This window comes from Choloepus didactylus, chromosome 14 (genome assembly GCF_015220235.1).
Source record: "Choloepus didactylus isolate mChoDid1 chromosome 14, mChoDid1.pri, whole genome shotgun sequence".
Taxonomy (NCBI): Eukaryota; Metazoa; Chordata; class Mammalia; order Pilosa; family Megalonychidae; genus Choloepus; species Choloepus didactylus.
The window spans coordinates 2,548,769-2,566,287 of NC_051320.1; the positions used below are offsets into that span (position 1 = coordinate 2,548,769).

The following is a 17,519-nucleotide window of genomic DNA, read 5'->3' on the forward strand; positions in this document are numbered from 1 at the left end:
ACCCAAGAATGCACACTTCTGCAAGTTCCAGGCCTGTTATTTAGTCTCAAACCACTCCTCTGCACACTCCAAAGATTTCAGTGCAACACATCACACCTAAGGAAAGGCACCAGGTATTTCCCACTCATTCAGACCAAAACCTGGAGCTTATTTTCTAACATTAAGTTTGGGTTCTGGATTTAGTTGAGCAAGAAATTCCCTCAGCTACTATCAATCAATCCTGGATGAAGTTAATAACCCCTTTCCATCACTGACCCAGAAACAACTCTCCAAATCCACATATTGTCTGTTAAAAGAAACAAAAGATTAAAAAAAAAAAAAAGGAATCAGGTGATCAAGTCATTGAAAATAAAGCTACCTGGGTTAGACAAGAACATATAAATTGGTTCTAAGACAATGGGGAAAGAGAGGACATCTCATTGGTGGCTTCTCCTCAAGATAAATGGGAATCCTAGCTAATGAGAAAAAACAAACAAACAAACAAAAGCCTGGGGAGGTACCACTTTATCTCAGAGACTGTACACTAAACCTCTGTTGAGTAGGTGTGTGTGTGTGTAGACAAGGAGCAAGAAGGTATGACTGGAGTAGAAATCATGTTTTCCAGGCTTAACCTGCTTCCCATTGCAACTGATAAGGCCACACCATAGAGTCTGACACTAATGGCAGTGCTCAGTAATGTCCACCACCACTGTCTTCTTCCAGCTGAAGAGAAAGTAGCCCGTGCTGGCTCCTGCTGCCACAGCAATGCAGAGGTACCCATTGCAGGTCATGAAGATGAGCATGAGAAAGTAGCTGATGACCACCTGGATAACATGTGGCACTGTTTGTAGGAGGTGAGGAAAGCTCAGCTTCTGCTGCCCAACAGTTTTGTGTGTCTCCATAAGGATGGTTCTGTTAGGCCCTGGGACAGGCATGGAATTGTAATGGATGCTGACTTGTGACTTGTGCTACAACCTCTCTCAGGCTATCTTGAGTCCTTCATAGAACATTGCTAGTAAAAACACTGCCACAAAAGCTCCAGCCGTATGATCACCAAACCAGAAAACAGTATTTCCACTTTCTCAAAGCCAAGGTAGAAGGTCATAGGCATCATCATCACCATCATGTTGCCATTTCCCCCACCATGGGAGTGTGAGGCTGAAGAGGTCGGATGATGGTGAGAGGGTGATGCGGTGCTGTTGTGGTCCATAGAGCTCATCCCTGTGTGGTGGGAATGATCCATTTTTCCACTGCTCAGATCAAGTCCTGCCACCAGTGTCTCCACACAGAAACTTAACCTGCAATCTCCTCAGGACTCCTCAGAAGACCCCTGCAACCTCTCTCACAGACTTCTACATGATTGTTCTGGTGTAAGGGTATTTCTAGGTCAAGGGTTGTACACAGAAATCAATGAAAATCCTATTTCACTCACTTTGCAAAATTGAGCCAAAAACCACTTTTCCAGACTAATATATTATTGTTCTGGTGTAAGTGCTTTACTGGTCCATGAAAATTGCATAGAAGCTAATAAATCTGTTATTTCACACAGTTTGCAAATTTGAGCAACATACCAGTTTTAGTGTCTTCCATGTGCACATTTGGGTGTGTGTTTCTAGCTCAATATAAATGCATTGAAGTGAATGAAACAGCTATTTCAAACAGGTTGCAAAACTGAGCAATGTACCAGATTCACAGATTCTAAGTGAATGTAATGGTGTATTGTTTCCTCGCCTACAAGAGAGAAGCATACAAGCAAATGGAACAGTGATTTCTCTTAGTTTCCAAAACAGACAACATACAAGTTTCAAAGATTTCTAGATGAATTTTCTGGTGTAAGGGTTTTACTGGCCCCAGAGCAGTGCATAAGTGAGAATGAAACCACCATTTCACTCAGTTTGCAAATTGGCAACATACAAGTTTTGCAGACCTCTTGGTGAATGTTCTGGTGTAAGTGATTTCCTGGAGCAAGACAAGTCCATAGATTGAATAAAATCACTATTAAATTCAATTTGCAAAACTGAGAAATATACAAATTTCACAGACTTATAGGTTAAGGTTTTGGTATATTGTTTTTCTGGAACAAGAGAAGTGCATAGAAGTGAATGAAACCACTATTAAAGTCAGCTTTAAAAAATGGACCAACATAAAAGTTTCACAGACTTCCACATGAATGTTCTAGTGTAAGTGTTTATCTGGCTCAAGGCAATTGCAGAGAAGTGAATGAAATAATGATTTCATTCAGTTTAGAAAACCAAGAAACATACATTTTTCTCAAACTTCTAGGTGATTGTTCAGGTGTACTTGTTTTTCTGGCTCAAGAGAAGTGCATAAAAGTGAATGAAATGGATTTTTAACTCAGTGTTATAAAGTGAGCAACACACCACTTTTGCACACATCTAGTTGAATATTCTGGTGTAAGAGTTTTACTTGCTCAAGAGATGTGCATAGAGTGAACAAAACCACCATTAATATCATTTTTCAATACTGTGCAACATACCGGTTTTGCAGACTTCTCCGTGAATGTTCTAGTGTAAGGGTGTCTCAGGCTCAAGAGATGTGCATAGAAGTGAATGAAACTGTTATTTCACTCATTTTGAAAAATTGAGCAAAATACCTGTTTTTCAGACTTCTAGGTGAATGTCTGGTGTAAATGATTTTCTATCTCAAGAATATTGCATAGAAATTAATCAAATTGCTATTACACTCAATTTGCAAAACTTAGCAACATGCAATTTATAGACTTCTAGGTGAAGTTCTCATGTAAGAGTTTTTCTGGCTCAAGAAAAGTGCATAAAAGCAAACAAAAACAGTATTTCACTCAGTTTGCAAACTGAACAACATACCAATTTGCAGACTTTCAGGTGAATGTTCAGGTGTCAGTGTTTTTCTGGGGCAAGTGAACTAGATAGAAGTGAATGAAAACATTATTTCAGTCAGTTTGAAAAATTGAGTTACATACCATTTTCTCAGACTTCTATGAGTATATTCTGGTGTAAGTGTTTTTACAATAAAAAGGAGTGCATAGTAGTGAAGGAAATGCTATTTTACTAAGATTGCCAAACTGGACAGCATACTAGTTTCACATATTTATAAATCAGTATTCTGGGCTAAGAGTTTTTCTGGCTCAAGACAAGTGCATCAAAGTGAATGAACCCTCTGTTTCACCCAGTTGTCAGTACTGAGCAACATACCATATTCACAAGCTTCTAGGTGAACATTCTGATGTAAGTGTTTTTCTGTCTCAAGAATAGTGCATAGAAGCTAATGAAACCACTATTTCACACAGTTTTCAAAATTGAGCAACATAAAAGTTTTGCAGATTTCTAAATGTATGTTCAGGGTTAAGAGTTTTTCTAGCTCAAGAGAAGTACAAAGACGTGAATGAAACATGTATGTCACTCAGTTTCAAAACTGAGCAACATACCAGTTTTGAGACTTTAGGTGAAAGTTCAGGTGTAAGTGATATTCTGGATAAAGAAGAGTGCATAAAAGGGAATGAAATGTTTATTACACTCAATTTGCAAAACTGATCAACATTCAAATTTTGCAGACTTCTAGGTGAATATCCTGGGGTAAGAGTTTTTATGTCTCAATAGAAGTGCATAGAACCAAATAAAATTGCTATTTCACTCAGTTTTCAATACTGAACACCATACCTGTTTTGCAGATGTCTAAGTGAATGTTCTAGTGTAAGTGTTTATCTGGCTGAGGAGAAGTGCATAGAAGCAAATGAAATTACTATTCACTTAGTTTTGGAAAGTGGACCACATACCAGTTGCACAGACTTCTCTGTGAATGTTCTGGTGTAAGGGTTTTCCAGTCTGAAGAGATATTCACAGAAGCAAATGAAACCTTTGAAAAACTGAGCAATGTACCTGTTTCATGGATTTCTATGTGAATTTTCTAGTATAAGTTATTTTATGGCACAAGAAGAGTGCCTGGAAACTAAGTAAATCACTATTACACTCAATTTACAAAACTAAAAAATATACTAGTTTCACAGACTTCTAGGTGAAATTCTGATGTGTGTGTTTTCTCATTCAAGAAAGATGCATAGACACAAAGAAAACCACTATTTAGCTCAGTTTGCAAACTCAGACACATACAAGTTTCACACATTTCTGGTAAATGTTCTGGTGTCAGTGATTTTCCAGTGCAAAGGAAGTGCATAGAATCAACTGAAACTGCGATGTCATTCCATTTGCAAAATTGAGCAAATCACAATTTTCACAGAGATCCATGTCTATGTTCTGTTGTAAGTGTTTTTCTTGACAAAAGACAGGCATAGTAGCACATGAAACCACTATTTCACTCAGATTGCCAAACTGAGCAACTTTTGATTTCACAGATTTCTAATTGAATGTTCTGGTGTAAGAGATTTTCTGGCTCAGGAGAAGTGCAAAGAAGGGAATGAAACAGCTAATCAGTTTGCAATTCTGAGGAACATACAAGTTTTGCAGAATTCTAGGTGAAAAACCTGGTGGAAGTGTTATTCTGATGTAAGAGAAGTCCTTAGGAGTTAATGAAACTGTTCTTTGTGAATGTTCTGGTATAAGTATTTTTCTTTCTAAACAGAGTGCAGAGAAGTGAATTTTACTGCTCTGTCGCAGTGTGCAAAAAGCTTTGAAGACTTCTAGGTACATGTTCTGGTGAAATTGTTTTTCTGGCTCAAGAGAAGTGCATAGAAGTGAATGAAAGAGCTATTTCACTAAGTTTGCAAAACTAAGCAACGTACCAGATTCAGAGATCCTAGATGAATATTCTGGAGTAAGTGTTTTTCTGGCTTATAGAAAAGCATAGATGCAAATGGAACTTCGATTACACTCAGTTTGCCGAACTGAGCAACATACCAATTTTTAGACTCTAGGTGAATATTCTGGTGTTAACTGCGCTTCTAGCTCAAGAGAAGTGCAAAAAAGTGAGTGAAACTGCTATTTCACTCAGTTTGCAAAACTGAGGAACATACCAGTTTCAAGTCATCTAGGTGAATGTTCAAGTTTAAGTGATTTTATGGCTCAAGAAGTGTACAGAAGATGGAATGAAATTTCTATTACACTCAATTTGCAAAACAGAGCAACACACAAGATCTACAGATTTCTAAGTGAATGTTCTGGTGTAAGGGTTTTTATGTCTCAGTAGAAATGCATGGAAGCAAATGAAACTGCTATTTCACTGACTATCCAAAACTGAGCACCGTTCCAGTTTTGCTGACCTCTAAGTGAGTGTCCTGTTGTAAGTGTTTTTCTGTCTCAATGGTAAGGTATAGAAGGTAGTGAAACAGGTATTTCACTCAGTTTTCAAACTGAGCAGCATACCTGTTTCCCAGACTTCTTGGTGCCCATTCTAGTGTAAGTGATATTCTGTTTCAAGAAGTGCACGGAGGTGAATAAAACTACTGCTTCACTCAGTTTGTGAAACTGATCAACATATAAGTTTCCCAGAGTTCTACATTAAAGTTCTGGTGTGTTTTTCTGTCTCAAGAGAAGTGCATAGAAGCAATGAAACCACTCTATGTTAATATTCTGTTGTGTTTTTCTGGTGAGAGAGGAGTTCATGGAAGCAATGAAACCACAATTTCACTCAGTTTCCAAAACTGGACAACATACAAGTTTCACAGACTTCCACATGAGTGTTCTGGTGTAAGTGTTTTTCTGTCTCAAGGGAAGTGCAGAGAAGCAAATGAAACCACTCTATGTGAACGCTCTGTTTTAAGTGTGGTTCTGGCACAAGAGAAGTGCATAGAAGTGAATCAAATCATTATTAAACTCAATTTGCAAATCTAGGTCACATACAAGGTCACAGATTCTAGGTGGAGTTCTGTTTTAAGTGTTGTTCTGGCTCAAGGATAGTGCACTGAGAGAGAAAAACTGCCAACTAAGGATCCTCTATCCAGAAAAACTGCTCTTCAAAAATATTTACAGATAAAGACACTGAGAGACTTTGCGAACAGGAGACCTTCTCTATAGGAAATACTAAAGGGGGTGCTACAGACAGATAGGAAAAGACAGGAGAGAGAGGTATAGAGAAGAGTGTAGAAGTGCAGATATCAAGAGACAGAAAGAGAGTAGAGATAGGGCATTTGATCCTGAAGGAGTGTAGAATTGTTCAAGATGATTGGTTGCATAGAACTAGAAATGGATAGCACAATACTGTGTAAAGGTAGCACAATGTTGTAAGTACTCTGAACAAGGATGACTGTGAGTACAGTTGGAAGAGGAAATGTAGAGGTATGAGTGACTCCAGAAGGAAAGATAGGAGATAGACTGGGACTGTATAACTTAGTGAAAACTAAAGTGATCAATGATTGTGATTAACTGTACAAATATAAGAATGTTTTTACCTGAGGGAGAACAAATGAATGTCAACTTTGCGAGGTGTTGAAAATGGGATGGCATTGGGGAAAAATACAATCAATGCAAAGTATAGTTAACAGTAACACTGTAATATGCTTCCATTAATTGTGATAAAGGAAGTATACCAAAGCTAAATGTCTTTAAAAGGGGGATATAAGGGAGGCATATGGGATCCTTGGGGTTGGTGTTGGTGTCTGGCCTTTTTATTGTATTTTATTGTGTCTTTATTTTATTTTTTTTATTTTTTAGTTGTCATTTCTTTTTCTCTTTATTCTTTTTTTTCTTTTTTGTCCTCTTCCTCTTTTTTTCAGAAGAAATGGAAATGTTCTCATATAGATTGTGGTGGTGAATGCAGAACAATGTGATTATACCAGGAACCTTGGATTGTTTAATGGACAGATGAGTGGAAAAATGGGGACAAAAAGTTAATGAATAATAGGGAGGGATGAGTGCGATGGGATGTTTTGGATGTTCTTTTATACTTTAATTTTTATTCTTATTTTTTTTGTAGTAATGAAAATGTTCAAAAATTAATTGTAGTGATGAATATACAACTATATAATGGCACTGTGAACTATTTACTGCACAATTTTGATGATAGCATGGTATGTGAGTATACCTCAATAAAATTGAATTTTAAAAGAAGAATTGTAGAAGTGGATACTGGCACATGAAACTGGCTGGAAAGGAACAGATCAGAAATCCACAAAATCTTTAAGGGAATTACATTGCCAAAGAAATAATCAACTGGATCAAAAAAAGCCTTTTACTATTGGAGTTTTAAAATAACCCTCAGGGGTGAACTCCAGAGAGAGCCAACTGGAGATAATGTCATAAACACTGTTTTAACTTTTGTTTCCTGGGAAAGCTAAGTGACTTGTGATTTCATATATAACAAAGATGAAAGTAACAAGAAGTCTTGGAATGACTGAGCTACTGCCAGCCAGTGACAGATCCGGCAAGCTATGCCTGCCATCTCATCTCAGGAAATCAAACAACTGAGAAAAGTGACCTATTCCTAGGCCACTGATTTTCCTTGTAATCAAGAAATAGCCACCACATAGGGGAGAAGAATCTCTTTGTTGGTTCTGCAAAAACTTAACATCACAGGGATTATTGGGCATGGGGCTGAGCCCCTGGAAGGCTCACCAGCAGGTACCCACAACCATGTGGGGGAAGGAGGTGGCAACACTCAGTCCAGAGAGGCAGAAGGAGAGAGAAGGGGCCAAGCAGAGGCAGAGGCCTGGCTCAGTACCGGAGAGAGAGAAGAGTGACATGAAAACCACTTATGCAGCTGGAAGCCACCATTTGGGCTCTTGAGAAAGAAACTGGTTCAACAGAGAGCAGCAGAATCAAGTTACATAGGCTTCTGAAGAAAATATGCTACTGAGAAATGAGCTGGGAATGAATCAGCAAGAATTTGAAGCTGCAGATAGGACAAATGGTGCCCAGTGGAGGGAAATTGGGGTTTTAAAGAGAGAAAAGGAGGGGGCCTTCTCTGAAGTGGGAGAGCTCAACAGAGTCAGAAATACAAGGATAAACTGTCCCAGCTCAACCAGAGAATCCTTCAGCTGAAGGGAGAAGCCCCTGCCCACCATGCTCAAAACGAGAAGAATCAAGTCACCATTCGCGGCTGACACAGAGGCTGGAGCACACAAGTCACCAGGGGGAGGAGCAGAGCAACCAAATCCAAAAACTTGAAGTTGAACTTGAACGAATCGATTGGGAATGTCAGAGCTTAAGACTGTCAGAGGTACAGCTGCAGGAGATGCTTGTGGAAAAGCAGGACCAGGTGCACAGAACCAACACAAGGCTGAAGCTTGCTGAGCCCCAGCATTCATAGGAGATGCAGCAGCTGCAGGAAAGGATGGAGCAGATGGTGCCTCAGGACCAGGTGGCCAAGCTACAGCACTTGCTGGCAGAAGAGTGGCGGCAGGCTCAGCAACTCCCTGGGGAGTGCAGCTTCAGGCCCAGGAGGTGCAGGCATGACCGGAAACACAGGCAGAAGAACATGAAAAACAGCTTAAAACCACAGAAGAACAGGCAGAAGAGCTGGAAATGATTTTGAAGAATAAGGAAATGCTCCTACAAGAAAAAGTGGATGAGCTGAAAGAACAAGTGTGCGCATTTGTCATCGGATGGTACACTCCTTTTTTCACATTGGGCTTCCAGCTGGGATTGAAGTAGTGAGGAGACTGAATTTAACAGTCTTGGACAACACTAACAATCAACTGACACTTACAGAATCCACCACCCAACAATAGCAGAATCAAGTGCACGGGAAACATTTAGCAAGAGATACCATATTTTTGGCCTTGAAACAAATTTCAATAAAGTCAAAGGCTTCAGGTAATACAAAGTATGTTCTCTGATCATAATGGAATTCAAAATAGCAATCAAGACCAGAAAAATATCTGGAAAATCTCCAAATATATGGAAACCGAATAACATACTGCTAAATAACCATGAATAGAAGAACTTGGAGAAGTGAAAATGATAACACAACGTATCAAAAGTTGTGGTATGTGGTGAAGCAGTACTTAGGGGAAAATTCACTGAACATCTGTATTGGAAAAGAAGAAAGTTTTCAACTCGATGATCTCAGCTTCAACCTTGGATAATTAGAAAAAACAAGACCAAATAATTAAACCCAAAATTAGCAGAAGAAAGGATATAATGAAGGTCAAAGGAGAAATCACAAAAATAGAACAGGGGTTGGCAAACTACATGCTACAGGTTAAACTCAGTCCTGCAGCCTGATTTTGTAAACAAAGTTTGGCTGGCACACGTCCATACTCATCCTTTTACATATTGCCTGTGACTGCTTCTACGCTAAAACAGCAGCACTTAGTGGTTGTAAAAGAGACTGCATAGCCTACGAAGTCTAAAGTACAGAAAAAATTTGCTGATCCTTTGAAATAAGAAAACAAATAATAGAGAAAAAGCCATAGGCTGGTTCTTTGTGATGACGAATAAAAATTGATAAACCTCTAGCCAGATATATTTTTTAGAAAAAGAGGGAGGGAAAAAGTTACCACTATCAAGAATAAGATAAGTGACATCACAACAGAATCTACAGTTATAAACACATAAGGGAATATTATGAGCAGCTTTATACAAATAAATTCAATAGTTTAGATAAAATAGGTAAGCCACAAATGACCTCACCTCAGCCAAGCAGAAATGGGTAAATGCCTAGCCTTATTAAAGAAATTGAAATTGTAGCTAAATTTCCCATTTAAAAAACTCTAGGTAAAGGTGGCTTATCTGGTATATTCTACTAATCACTGAAGCAAGAAATAATACCAATTCTACACAAACTCCTCCTAAAAAGTGAAGAGAAGGGACTATTTCCCAATTCATTTTATGAGGTCAGAATTACCCTGATACCATGACCAAAGATATGACAAGAAAATGATTCTAGATCAATATCCCTCATGAATATAGAGGCAAAAATTCTAACCCAAATTTTAGCAAATCAAATCCAATGTAAAAGATAATAGATCATGACTGAGTGCATAAGGGTATATGCCAGGAATGCAGGGGTATTTTAACTTTGGAAAACTAGTCAGTCACTTTAATTCACCATTTTAACAAACTAAAAAAAAAAAACTGGAAAAGACATGATCATCTCAATAGATACAGAAAAAGAATATGATAAAAATCCAATATTCATTCCTGATTTAAAAAAAAAAAAACAAAAAAAAACAGTAAACTAGGAGTAGGAGAGAAGTTCCTCAACCCAATAAAGTGCATCTACAAAAAAATCCCAATAGCTGACATCTTCTTAATGGTGAAAGACTGGATGCTTTTCTTCTAAGATCAGAAACAAGGCAGAATCATCTGCTCTGACTTTCATTCAACACTGCTTCTAACCAGTGCAATCAGATAAGAAAAATAAATAAAAGGAAGGAGTAAAATTCTTTATTCATAGAAATAATGATCAGAAATGTTGAAAACCTAATGGAATCTACAAAAAAATAAAGCCAGTCACAAGTGAGTTTAGCTAAGTTTCAAGATACGAGATCAATCACCAAAATCAATTGCATTTCTATTTACTAATAACAATCAGGATTCTTAATTTAAGAATGTCATTTACAATAGCATCAAAAATATGAAATGCACAGGGATGAATCTGACCAAAAATGTGACAGGCCTGTGCACTGAAAACTGCAAAATATTGCCAGGATAAAAGAAAGAGGATACAAGTAAATGGGGAGATAAACCTTCCTTATAGGTTGGAAGACTCAATATTATTAAGATGGTCAATTCTTCCCAAATTGAAATCTAGATTCAGTACAATCCAGTGAAAATCCCAGCAGGCATTTTATTGTTTTGTTTTTGTAGAATTGATCCATAAACTGATCCCAAAATTCATACGAAAAACAAGGGACCTCAGATGACCAGAACAAATTTGGAGCATTAACATGACCTATTTCAAGAATTGTTATAAAGTTACACTAATAAAAATGGCATGATATTGGCATCAGGATAGAAACATAGATTAATGGTACAGACTAGAGAATCCAGAAATAAACCTGTTGCTGACAGGGCGACACTGAAATGAGACACAGACACAAAGTTAAGATTTAAGGGAGCAGGGTACCCACAGCATCGTGTGCCAAGTGGGTGCTGATGCACCTGTGCTCCAGTTATTTATTTGTTTGTTACACAAAGCTAGACTATACTACATGATCAAAAGCATTCAGGGTCTCTCAGATATTAATCTTTACAACCTGCTGCAGATAAGAAGGAACAATCTGGGGTCAATGGTTAATGCTGCTCTCATAGTTACAAGACACACATCTTTACAAGGCATGCCTACGTGGCGTTCCATGCAGGCTTGTGGCCCACCATTCCAGGCCACCACCCCGGACATGGTCTAAGTGACATGAAAAGCTTGGTTCCCCACATAAACCCATACCTATATAGACACCTAATTTTTGGCAAAGGTGCAAAAGCAATAATGGGAAGAAAGGACACCCATTTCAAAAAGCAATGCTGGAAAAATATGATACTCATATGTCCAAAAAAAAGTGAATTTGGAGCCATATCTTGCACTATATACACAAGTTAACTAAAATTGGATTTTAGACCTAAGTGTAAAATCTGAAGCTAAGTGTAAAATCTAGAAGAAAACAGGAAAAGAAATCTCCATGACCTTGGATTGGGAAAAGATTTCTCAGATCCAGCACTGAAAGCAAAACAGAACAAATGAATAAATTGGATTTCATCAAAATTAGAAATGTCTGCCCTTCAAAACAACATCTGCAATAATCAATAGACAACCTTCTATTCTTGGCAAACATGTATCTCATAAAGGACTTGTATCCAGAACATATAAAGAACTCAAAATCTAAAAAGAAAATGAACAATCCAGTTTTTTTTTTTTTAATCTTCATTTTATTGAGATATATTCACATACCACGCAGTCATACAAAACAAATTGTACTTTCGATTGTTTACAGTACCATTACATAGTGGTACATTCATCACCCAAATCAATCCCTGGCACCTTCATTAGCACACACACAAAAATAACAAGAATAATAATTAGAGTGAAAAAGAGCAACTGAAGTAAAAAAGAACACTGGGTACCTTTGTCTGTTTGTTTCCTTCCCCTATTTTTCTACTCATCCATCCATAAACTAGACAAAGTGGAGTGTGGTCCTTATGGCTTTCCCAATCCCATTGTCACCCCTCATAAGCTACATTTTTATATAACTGTCTTCGAGATTCATGGGTTCTGGGTTGTAGTTTGATAGTTTCAGGTATCCACCACCAGCTACCCCAATTCTTTAGAACCTAAAAAGGGTTGTCTAAAGTGTGCATAAGAGTGCCCACCAGAGCGACCTCTCGGCTCCTTTTGGAATCTCTCTGCCACTGAAGCTTATTTCATTTCCTTTCACATCCCCCTTTTGGTCAAGAAGATGTTCTCCGTCCCACGATGCCAGGTCTACATTCCTCCCCGGGAGTCATATTCCACGTTGCCAGGGAGATTCACTTCCCTGGGTGTCTGATCCCACGTAGTGGGGAGGGCAGTGATTTCACCTTTCAAGTTGGCTTAGCTAGAGAGACAGGGCCACATCTGAGCAACAAAGAGGCATTCGGGAGGAGGCTCTTAGGCACAACCATAGGGAGGCCTAGCCTCTTCTTTGCAGCAACCGTCTTCCCAAGGGTAAAACCTGTGGTAGACGGCTCAACCCATCAAACCACCAGTCCCCTATGTCTGTGGTCATGTTAGCAACCATGGAGGTGGGGTAGGCGAATACCCCTACATTCTCCACAGGCTCCTCAAGGGGGCACTACATCTTTTTTTTTTCCTTGTTTTTCTTTTTTTTTTTTTTTTTTAACTTTCCCTTCTTTTTTAAATCAACTGTATGAAAAAAAAAAGTTAAAAAGAAAATAAACATACAATAAAAGAACATTTCAAAGAGACCATAACAAGGGAGTAAGAAAAAGACAACTAACCTAAGATAAGTGCTTAACTTCCAACATGTTCCTACTTTACCCCAAGAAAGTTACCTAATATAGCAACATTTCTGTGAACTTGCTCCTACTATATCCATCAGAAATTAACAGACCTTAGTCATTCCTGGGCATCCCCAGAACATTAAATAGCTTATCTGTTCTTCTTGGATTATTGTTCCCCCTTCCTTAATTGCTCTCTACTGCTAGTTCCCCTACATTTTACATTATAAACCATTTGTTTTACATTTTTCAAAGTTCACATTAGTGGTAGCATATAATATTTCTCTTTTTCTGCCTGGCTTATTTCGCTCAGCATTATGTCTTCAAGGTTCATCCATGTTGTCATATGTTTCACGAGATCGTTCCTTCTTACTGCCGCGTAGTATTCCATCGTGTGTATATACCACATTTTATTTATCCACTCATCTGTTGAAGGACATTCGGGTTGTTTCCATCTCTTGGCAATTGTGAATAATGCTGCTATGAACATTGGCGTGCAGATATCTGTTCGTGTCACTGCTTTCCGATCTTCCGGGTATATATCGAGAAGTGCAATCGCTGGATCGAATGGTAACTCTATATCTAGTTTTCTAAGGAACTGCCAGACTGACTTCCAGAGTGGCTGAACCATTATACAGTCCCACCAACAATGAATAAGAGTTCCAATTTCTCCACATCCCCTCCAGCATTTGTAGTTTCCTGTTTGTTTAATGGCAGCCATTCTAACCGGTGTTAGATGGTATCTCATTGTGGTCTTAATTTGCATCTCTCTAATAGCTAGTGAAGCTGAACATTTTTTCATGTGTTTCTTGGCCATTTGTATTTCCTCTTCAGAGAACTGTCTTTTCATATCTTTTGCCCATTTTATAATTGGGCCGACTGTACTATTGTCATTGAGTTGTAGGATTTCTTTATATATGCAAGATATCAGTCTTTTGTCAGATACATGGTTTCCAAAACTTTTTTCCCATTGAGTTGGCTGCCTCTTTACCTTTTCGAGAAATTCCTTTGAGGTGCAGAAACTTCTAAGCTTGAGGAGTTCCCATTTATCTATTTTCTCTTTTGTTGCTTGTGCTTTGGGTGTAAAGTCTAGGAAGTGGCCGCCTAATACAAGGTCTTGAAGATGTTTTCCTACATTAGCTTCTAGGAGTTTTAAGGTACTTTCTTTTATATTGAGATCTTTGGTCCATTTTGAGTTAATTTTTGTGTAGGGGGTGAGGTAGGGGTCCTCTTTCATTCTTTTGGATATGGATATCCAACTCTCCCAGCCCCATTTGTTGAAAAGACCATTATGACTCAGTTCAGTGACTTTGGGGGCCTTATCAAAGATCAGTCGGCCATAGATCTGAGGGTCTATCTCCGAATTCTCAATTCGATTCCATTGATCTATATGTCTATCTTTGTGCCAGTACCATGCTGTTTTGGCAACTGTGGCTTTATAATAAGCTTCAAAGTCAGGGAGTGTAAGTCCTCCCACTTCGTTTTTGTTTTTTAGAGTGTCTTTAGCAATTCGAGGCATCTTCCCTTTCCAGATAAATTTGATAACTAGCTTTTCCAAGTCTGCAAAGTAGGCTGTTGGAATTTTGATTGGGATTGCATTGAATCTGTAGATGAGTTTGGGTAGAATTGACATCTTAATGACATTTAGCCTTCCTATCCATGAACATGGAATATTTTTCCATCTTTAAGGTCCCCTTCTATTTCTTTTAGTAGAGTTATGTAGTTTTCTTTGTATAGGTCTTTTACATCTATGGTTAAGTTTATTCCTAGGTACTTGATTTTTTTAGTTGCTATTGAAAATGGTATCTTTTTCCTGAGTGTCTCTTCAGTTTGTTCATTTCTAGCATATAGAAACATTACTGACTTATGTGCATTAACCTTCTATCCCGCTACTTTGCTAAATTTGTTTATTAGCTCTAGTAGCTGTATCGTCGATTTCTCAGGGTTTTCTAGATATAAGATCATATCATCTGCAAACAATGACAGTTTTACTTCTTTTCCAATTTGGATGCCTTTTATTTCTTTGTCTTGCCGGATTGCCCTGGCTAGCACTTCCAGCACAATGTTGAATAACAGTGGTGACAGCGGGCATCCTTGTCTTGTTCCTGATCTTAGAGGGAAGGCTTTCAGTCTCTCACCATTGAGTACTATGCTGGCTGTGGGTTTTTCATATATGCTCTTTATCATCTTGAGGAAGTTTCCTTCAATTCCTACCTTTTGAAGTATTTTTATCAAAAAGGGATGTTGGATTTTGTCAAATGCTTTTTCAGCATCTATTGAGATGATCAATTGATTTTTCCCTTTTGACTTGTTAATGTGTTGTAATACATTGATTGATTTTCTTATGTTGAACCATCCTTGCATGCCTGGAATAAACCCCACTTGGTCATGGTGTATGATTTTTTTAATGTGTCTTTGGATTCGATTTGCAAGTATTTTGTTGAGGATTTTTGCATCTATATTCATTAGGGAGATTGGCCAGTAGTTTTCCTTTTTTGTAGCATCTTTGCCTGGTTTTGGTATTAGATTGATTTTAGCTTCATAGAATGAGTTAGGTAGTGTTCCATTTTCTTCAATGTTTTGAAAGAGTTTGAGTAAGATTGGTGTCAGTTCTTTCTGGAAAGTTTGGTAGAATTCCCCTGTGAAGCCATCTGGCCCTGGGCATTTATTTGTGGGAAGATTTTTGATGACTGATTGGATCTCTTTGCTTTTGATGGGTTGCTTGAGGTCTTCTATTTCTTCTCTGGTCAGTCTAGGTTGTTCATATGTTTCCAGGAAATTGTCCATTTCCTCTACATTATCCAGTTTGTTGCCATACAGTTGTTCATAGTATCCTCTTATAATTTTTTTAATTTCTTCAGGATCTGCAGTTATGTCACCTTTTTCATTCATTATTTTGTTTATATGGGTCTTCTCTCTTTTTGATTTTGTCAGTCGAGCTAGGGGCTTGTCAATCTTGTTGATCTTCTCAAAGAACCAACTTTTGGTGATATTTATCCTCTCTATTGTTTTTTTGTTCTCTATGTCATTTATTTCTGCTTTAATCCTTGTTATTTCTTTTCTTCTACTTGGTTTAGGATTGGTTTGCTGTTCATTTTCTAGCTTCTTCAGTTGATCCATTAGTTCTTTGATTTTGGCTCTTTCTTCCTTTTTAATATATGCGTTTAGTGCTATAAATTTCCCCCTTAGCACTGCTTTTGCTGCATCCCATAGGTTTTCGTATGTTGTGTTCTCATTTTCATTCGTCTCTATATATTTAGCAATTTCTCTTGCTATTTCTTCTTTAACCCACTGATTGTTTAGGAGCGTGTTGTTTAACCTCCAGGTATTTGTGAATTTTCTAAGTCTCTGATGGTTACTGACTTCTAATTGTATTCCATTGTGGTCAGAGAATGTGCTTTGAATAATTTCAATCTTTTTAAATTTATTGAGGCTTGTTTTATGTCCCAGCATATGATCTATTCTGGAGAAAGTTCCATGAGCACTAGAAAAGTATGTGTATCCTGGTGATTTGGGATGTAATGTCCTGTATATGTCTGTTAAACCTAATTCATTTATCAGATTGTTTAGGTTTTCAATTTCCTTATTGGTCTTCTGTCTGGTTGATCTATCTATAGGAGAGAGTGATGTGTTGAAGTCTCCCACAATTACTGTGGAAACATCAATTGCTTCCTTTAGTTTTGCCAGTGTTTCTCTCATGTATTTTGTGGCACCTTGATTGGGTGCATAGACATTTACGATTGTTATTTCTTCTTGCTGAATTGCCCCTTTTATTGGTATGTAGTGGCCTTCTTTGTCTCTCGAAACATCCCTGCATTTGAAGTCTATTTTATCTGAGATTAATATTGCTACACCTGCTTTCTTTTGGCTGTAGCTTGCATGAAATATTTTTTCCATCCTTTCACTTTCAGTTTCTTTGTGTCCCTGTGTCTAAGATGAGTCTCTTGTATGCAACATATTGATGGTTCATTTTTTTTGATCCATTCTGCGAATCTATATTTTTTAATTGGGGAGTTTAATCCATTTACATTCAACGTTATAACCATGAAGGCATTTCTTGAATCAGCCATCTTATCCTTTGGTTTATGTTTGTCATATTTTTCCCCTCTGTCTATTAATATCCTTTATTGTACCCATACCGAATCTCTTTAGTACTGAACCTTTCTCCAAGTCTCTCTGTCCTTTCTTTGTTTCTCTGTCTGTAGGGCTCCCTTTAGTATCTCCAGTAGGGCAGGTCTCTTGTTAGCAAATTCTCTCAGCATTTGTTTGTTTGTGAAAAATTTAAGCTCTCCCTCAAATTTGAAGGAGAGCTTTGCTGGATAAAGTATTCTTGGCTGGAAATTTTTCTCACTCAGAATTTTAAATATATCGTGCCACTGCCTTCTCGCCTCCATGGTGGCTGCTGAGTAGTGCACTACTTAGTCTTATGCTGTTTCCTTTGTATGTGGTGAATTGCTTTTCTCTTGCTGCTTTCAGAACTTGCTCCTTCTCTTCTGTGTTTGACAGTGTGATCAGTATATGTCTCGGAGTGGGTTTATTTGGATTTATTCTATTTGGAGTTCGCTGAGCACTTATGATTTGTGTATTTATGTTGTTTAGAAGATTTGGGAAGTTTTCCCCAACAATTTCTTTGAATACTCTTCCTAGACCTTTACCCTTTTCTTCCCCTTCTGGGACACCAATGAGTCTTATATTTGGACGTTTCATATTATCTAT

General features: G+C 37.9%; 1 pseudogene; it reads right to left on the reverse strand.

Moving 5' to 3' along the window:
* Positions 1–656: 656 nt before the first annotated feature.
* LOC119509223 lies at positions 657–1,222 on the reverse strand (annotated as a pseudogene).
* Between the last annotated feature and the right edge of the window lie 16,297 nt (positions 1,223–17,519).